Raw genomic sequence first — 7384 nt, 5'->3', positions numbered from 1 at the left:
GAATGAAGTAAATGGAAGATGAAAGTTTGGAAGATTATTTTGATAGGTTTCTATTTGTATATAAAATATGTGCTAAGGGACTCAATGAAGATATTAGTAGGACAATTTTCTTAAGGGGAATTGATGATGAATCTAGAGAAGCTTTGAATTTGATGGGAAAAGGGGATATCAATAGGATTCTTTTGGAATGTATTATTGGTATATGTAGAAATAACTCTAAGACTAGAGTTAGAACTAGGGCTTCTAGAAAAAATATAAAGTTTTAGGGTTTGATGTATCTCAAGTAATGGAGTAAATAGAAAATTTGAAAACGAATTTTCTCCTTCATCTCAATACTCAGGTAGACAAGAAAAACATTGAGCCCTTGGTCATTTACTGTTCAAGTGTAGGGGGAAACATCTTTTGAGGGAATGTCGATTAAATCAGATTGATCTTTGTGAGATTTGTGAAAAGAATCATGCACCGAGATCTTGTAATATTTTACCGAAGATTAAGACCCATTTCAAGAAACCACCTATGGTAGAAGAAGATCTTAATTATGTTGGACAAAGATCTCAGAATTTACGATTCAATGCCTATTCAGGACAATACGGTCCTAGAATTAATTGGAATTCAAATCAGTGGCAAAATGTTAATCAATGGACTCCTCCTTATGCAATGCAACCACCTCCTATAACTTGGGGACCTACAGAGTGGGTTAGTCCTCAATGGATCCAACCACAGTGGCAACCAAATCAACCATAGTGGCAACCCAATCCACCACCGTGGCAGCAAAATCAACCTCAATTTCAACCTTGGTAGAATCAAGGTCCAAAATGACCTTGGGGGCAACCCCCACCTCATATTACTGGACCAAATACTGCTAATGAGCAAGTTAATTAACCTCAGATACCAACACAACTAGTCCCAAACTCTAAGAATAATCATCCTTAACAAACATTTAACGTTGACTCCAATCCTCCTAGTCTGAATGTAATAGAAGTTGATGATATCCAACTAAGAAATCATAATATTCCTTAAAAATATAATGCTCTAAACAAGGAGGGGGAGAAGAATGAGAAAGCTCAGGGAAAAGATCACAGTTTTGATAAAATAAAGGAAGTAATGAGTGAAGCGTCTTATCCAAAAACGTTTAAAAACAACACAAGTAGCTCCTAATTCCTCCCGACCTGATCATATCAACATGGTAGATTCTCCACTTCTCTAAGAATTGAAAAATATCAATATAGAGATCCATCTATTAAAAGCTATTAAGAACATACCATAAATTAATCAACTCATTAAATCACTTTGTGTAAAAACGTCTAGAAGAAAAAGGAAGTTTCCTTCGACAATCCAAGTAGGAACCAAGCCACTGATATATTGTTAGGGAGATTGCTTCCTCAAAAATATAGTGATCCTAAACTTAGTTTCTTTGATTTTAGTTTCGGGAAATATCATTCGCATAAAATTTAGTCTTAGAAAGAGATGTTGAGAGCTCCCAATGGAGTGTGACCGAAATAAAAAGTCACTGTTTCAGTGCAAAAACCCCCCAATCTTAACTTGTCCTTATCACATACAACTCTAAGACAAACCCGGTTCGATATTGAAATAATTAAATGATGCAAGTTGTGACACCAATGACCTCACCCATCTTTTTTGGTGCCATTGCTGGGGAACTAAAAGATTTGGCTACCAAAGTTTGAAGCCTTAGTGTTGGTAACGAAAGAGTTAAGCAGTTGATGAGAAGAGCTAGAAAAACTTTTGGAAGATTTATTCCAAGGCATTATAATCTTGATTAGTTGTAAGAAGAACAACAAAATGATTTTGAAGAATAAGAAGAACTATTTGAACAACAACAAGAAGAAGAAATAGGTGATCAAGTAGCAATTGTGGATCCCCCACCTAATTGGACATTTTCATATCCTATTAATTTAAATGTAAGAGACAATGACCCCCCTATGAAAAATATATTACTTTTAGTTTTACCTACTTTAAGGGGAAAAACTTCTAAGGATCCTGACCAATTTCTCTTTGAGTTTAAAGTCCTTTGTCAAACTTATGAATACACATCCGATAATCAAAAGTTGAAGTTATTTCCTTCTACTTTGAAAGAATTAGCATTGCGATGGTTTATGAGTTTACGAGATGGTTCTATTGCAACATGGCAGGAGATGAAAACTATATTGTTAGATAAATACCAAGATTATTATCGAGTGAGAGATAGGAAGGATGAAATCTAAACAAGCAACTAATAGACCAAAAAATTCCCTAATTGACTTTCCACAACTCTTCGATGTACCCATTTCACACCAAAATGCAATTGCTAGTTTTAGGGTAATGTTTGATTACTCCATTAGTTGTCTTCTTTCACTTTCTTGTTCAAATATCTGTATGCTCGTTTCAACATTAAAACAAAAATGGCGGCAAACAAAAAGACAACTGGTCTAAGGTACTAGACAAACCAAAAACCACATAACATTAATCACTAAGTTGCTTATGAAATCTAACAAGCAACCTTTTTATTAATCTCACAAAAAACAATAACTCATCAATTTTTAGCAAATAGATAGGGACTTCAGTTGTATCACAACTCTTATTTGCTTTTATTCATTGAATCAACTTAAATTATATTTCTTTTTAAAAAGTGTTATTTAAGTGATATCCTATTTCACAAAAACTATATCTAAGGGCATGTCCCCATGCTGCTGTAGCAGCTCCTCAACTTTTTAAGGCAATCTTCTTAAATCATTTTGTAAATGAAATTATTGGTAATATTTTTTACTGTAGATCAGGAAATTGAAAATCATCAAAACAATAGCAATTAGGACAACCACAAAACCTAAAGCTGCTATGAAAGCAATCCTAATCCAATCAATGAAGACATAAAGACAAGATATTCAAATCAAATGACATCGAAGCAAACCGACGCAAATATCTCCTTCATGTGGCTCCATTGTTCTTCTTTCACCTTCAAATTTGATGTGGATCTCACCTACAAGTGCAAAATGCAAGTGGAAAGCAAGTTGTTGAGAGATGAAATTCGCAGCATAAGGCTACTCGAAAATGTGACTGATTCTTCCTTTCATTGAAGAAAATCATCCAATTTATAAACAAATTGGAGAGAGGACAAGATTAGCATGAAGAGATTTGAAAGGAAATTCAAATCAAGAATGGCAAAATTATGACAAATGTGTGACACTTTCTATGCAAGGTGTATGACAAATTATGCACAAATTATGACAAGTTGCTATGCAAGATGTATGACAAATTATGACAAGATTGAAATGCCATTCCCATGACAAAAGGGAAGAGAGAAAATAGCCTCCATGATTGCAACAAATGGAAGCATAAACATAGGAGAAAATGAGGGAATGAAATTAGGGGAAATATTAGAAAAATTAAAGAAAATAGCAGAAATAGAAATTAGGTGAATTAATTAATAGGTTTTCATCCATTAATTAATTCATGAAAGAGACCTAGGACTAAATAAATAGATTTATTTAACCCACAAAGAAGAAGAAAAGGATTAAATAAACAAATCATAAAACCCTAGAAATAAGAGGACAAGGAATTAGGTCAAGACAACAAGAAATTAATGTAGGTTCGATCATGATTCTGATTGACAAAGGACCAATGTTGATAAATGATTGAGATTGGTTGACAAAGATCAATGACAAATTGACCAAGATTGACAAAGAGATCAAATTGATAGGCACCAATTGACGAGGAACAATGACTAATCGATCCAAATTGACATGATTGAAAAGGACAAGGATCGATGACGAATCGATCGCAAAATGACAAGATTGACAAATTGATAATCGCAAATGATTACTAACAAGCTAAAGATGATTGAAAGATTGACAAGAGGACAAAACCCTAATTCTATCATCGATTAGGATTGACGATGTCCAAAATGATGATAAATGAGCACACACCATGATGCGGCAGGATAAGATCGACCATAATCATGACTGAAGATTGCTATCGACAAGACCTAATTCGAAAGCGATAAAAATGAGGAATGTAGAAGGAGGACTCGATGCTCGCAAATGATAAAGACCAAGTGCGCAACATAGAAGAAATGTTAATGCGACGCAAGAACCCTAAAATAAGGCAATTCGCAAATTTTAAAGTATGACTCCACAAGCGTTGACCATTTTTAGACGTCTACATTTACAAATAAAATTCATAACCAAAATTCTAGGCAAGTAAATAGGAGAGCAAAAAAATATGGTGAATCCATGTGTCTTTTTTTTCCAGCTGCTTAAGCAGAAAATGCTCATAAACAGCGACATGAAGACATGGGTAACCCAAATACACCAATCCATAAATTATGATGTATGAAAACTACATATACATCTCAATGCGCATTTCCCTACTTCTAATTAGTTATTTTGAATAACTAGTCTACTACTAACTAAACTACTAGTCTACAGGTACTAACTAAACTGATAACAATCAACAATTAACGCTCTCCTTTGACTGTGGTTATACGATACATTTACTCATATTTAGCTGGAAAACCCCTTCGGATCATCTGATAATACCCAAGACAAGAAAGAGGGCGTGGGCGACGAGAGAAAACACAGCAGAGAGTGGTGATATGGCATACGCCTTCCTCTGTAAATCTCCCTACGTCATAAGTACAGTACTTACTAAAAGCTTCACGCCTTTAACGCCTCTTGCTATTTCCCCTACTTTTCTCATCGATAAGTGCTTTCTTCACGTCTACTGCAAACACGTAAATTGAAGGACTCTCATAAAAAATCCTGCCTTCTACCTTCACTACTTTCTATATGTGAGTAATTTATTTCTGCATTTTTGTCAGATTTATGTACGAGTGGGCTAAATTAGGTTATGTAGACGTGATTTCTTACTGTTACCCCTATATGGGCATTTTTGATGTTGTGAGTAATTGCACTGGTTATGTTTTTAGTGTTTGGTTTGGCATCCCTGGGATTTAGCCACGAGGCATATTGTGACATGAAACCTCATTGCAAGTGATTGGACAGATGAAACTCTTTATGATATTATGTTGTTTTTTTATTGCTTTTAGTAAATTCCCCTTGCGGCATATCATTGGGGTTATATACCGTTTTTCAAAGTTAATTGGCACTTCCATCAGGTAAAACAAGCCAGCAGCTAAGGCGAAATTTTGAGTAGAAAAATACCTTTTTTTAATAATTATAAATATAAGGCAGAGAGGAAATAGGACAATTTACCGTTCCCTGGGAGGGGGGACTTCAGCAATATTACCAGCAGGCTTTGTAGAGGAAATTTAGGAGTCTAAGGCTGAGTGTTTCCCCTTTTTTAACAAAACTGGGCTGTCTCCGGGAAGTTCGCTTGATTTTTGCTAAAATTGAAATGCCCTGGCGGGTCTGGGCGGTAAGGCATACCCCCATGCGGACAAATCTTAACATCGTAAAAAAGACATTCTAATAAAGAAAATGTGGGAAGTCTTCCTGCGAGCTTGTCGTAACTGAGATCAAGCCTAGTCGGGAGATAGAGAAGACAGTGAGGAATCTAGGTAGCCTTCGAGAATTAGCGAAGCCTAATTGACAGTGTAAACCTGGTGGAATTTGTTTCATGTGATTCTAGTACATTCATACCAGAACTGGGATCACTCGTTTTACAAAGCAATTAAATTCAGTGATTCTTTGCCAATGCTATTTTTGAATAACATCAACGCTTTTCCTTAAACAAAATCTAGTTGATTCAAGAATGTAGACAGGAGGGCATTCCTGGTTTGAAGCAAGTAATAAAACACACAACTTTATGAAAGTTGGCTACCTTTTGATTTCATCTTATTGGTGGTGTCTAAAGGTTTATTCGAATGTTAGCGAAGAGCCTTGTTCTAGATGGAAGGTTAACTCAATGGTAAACTACTAAAGGGTGGGAGGTCAACCCCAAGAAGAGATTTTATCCTATGCTATCTGGAGGAAGTATATTGGAGTCTTGGATTATTAGAACTTACACTAAAGGAGTTAAGTTTGCCAAGTCGTAATTTAATCCTATCCCCATTTTTATAATTTTAGTAGATTTATTTAAATGTTCATGTGTTTTAACTTTTAACTTCAGCATCTTTTTAAGTTGTTTTAGATATTCTTAATTTATTTTTATTTTAAATATTCAACTATTAATTTTTGATTTGTTAATTTTTTTTTTGCTATCCCGAAACTTTGGTTTATTAAGCTGTCCCTGAAACTTGAAGAAACACAGGAAAATATATAATTTTTTCTAGCACCAATTGGATGTTACCATATGGAAAAAAAACTGTAAAGATCTCTTTGCAGGAATTGCAAATTTCCAACTTCCCACTGTAAATGGTAGCTTAGTGTAATAATCACTCTCAATTTTTTTTTTAAAGTATGTTAGCTTTCGACTGAAGAAAAAGTATAATTTCCTTTCCACTTTTTGATCACCTAGATCTCAGAAATGGTAAGTTGAGAGCACATAGTATTCCGGATTACAAAGCATTTAAAACAATTTTTTGGAAAAAAGCATCTGGTGGCAAGCCGGCCAAAATTACTTATTTAGGGGGATGTGTATATATTACTGGAAATTAAATTGCATCTTCCAGTTGTCCAGTGCTGAGTGAGGGGGCACATCTGCTTATTCAGCGGGAAATCTTATACAAATTGAAAGCAATTAACAACTTGGTACATCCACTATCAGTGGGAAAGCGTATACAATTGAAAGTAAATAACAAGCCCTTCCACTTGTCCAGTGGTGGACGATTACAAAAACTACTTGTTCAGCGCAGTAAGCACCAACAATCATCAATTAACTCATTGGTAGTATTACCATCTAGTGTGACATATAAATGCTCAGAAAGATAAACCTTCGGTGGTATAACCTTCTGAAAGATTACAGGATTAGTTCATAAGCATCATAATCACTGAATATCTGCTATAATGAAGTGCTGATACAAAACAAATGCTGAACTTACCCCCAAAATATGCCAAATATTCATAAACACAACATTCAACTGAAATAGCAATGATATACCTTGAATTTGATGAGCAAGATGATCAAGTATTAGTCTGGAATAACACTTTGGTCGCTGCATATTGATATTGCAGGTCTGGTATGGATATGTGTAGCGCTAATAATCTCTATTCAGCTCAACAAATCACCCAAAATGCATACCAAATTGATAAAGATCTCCTTCAATGACAGTTCTTTAACATAAACCACTCCAGTTACTGTGCAAAACACACCCCAGATGTACTGAAATCAAATCCATGTCAAGTTCACCTTCAAACTACTATGTTAGCTCCTAGACATCAAATCACCCCCAAATAGCAACAAATAAACCTCAAACAGGCAGTGCATTGGCATAGTATTCACACACCAGACCTGTACATGGTACGACCCAGTGGGGAGAAAACAGTATGGC

At 35.1% G+C, this 7384-nt stretch overlaps 1 protein-coding gene across 1 annotated transcript in view; it reads left to right on the top strand.

Annotated features, from left to right (window-relative positions):
- Positions 1–4453: 4453 nt before the first annotated feature.
- LOC131030692 (peptidyl-prolyl cis-trans isomerase FKBP20-1) overlaps positions 4454–7384 on the top strand; it is a 90426-nt gene continuing 87495 nt past the window's right edge. Inside the window, exon 1 of the mRNA XM_057961591.1 lies at positions 4454–4783. The gene's annotated coding sequence lies outside the window, so the exon portion shown is untranslated. The remainder of the gene's footprint in view (positions 4784–7384) is intronic.

Source organism: Cryptomeria japonica, chromosome 4 (assembly GCF_030272615.1).
Source record: "Cryptomeria japonica chromosome 4, Sugi_1.0, whole genome shotgun sequence".
NCBI lineage: Eukaryota > Viridiplantae > Streptophyta > Pinopsida > Cupressales > Cupressaceae > Cryptomeria > Cryptomeria japonica.
This window is presented reverse-complemented; position numbering and strand designations above follow the sequence as displayed.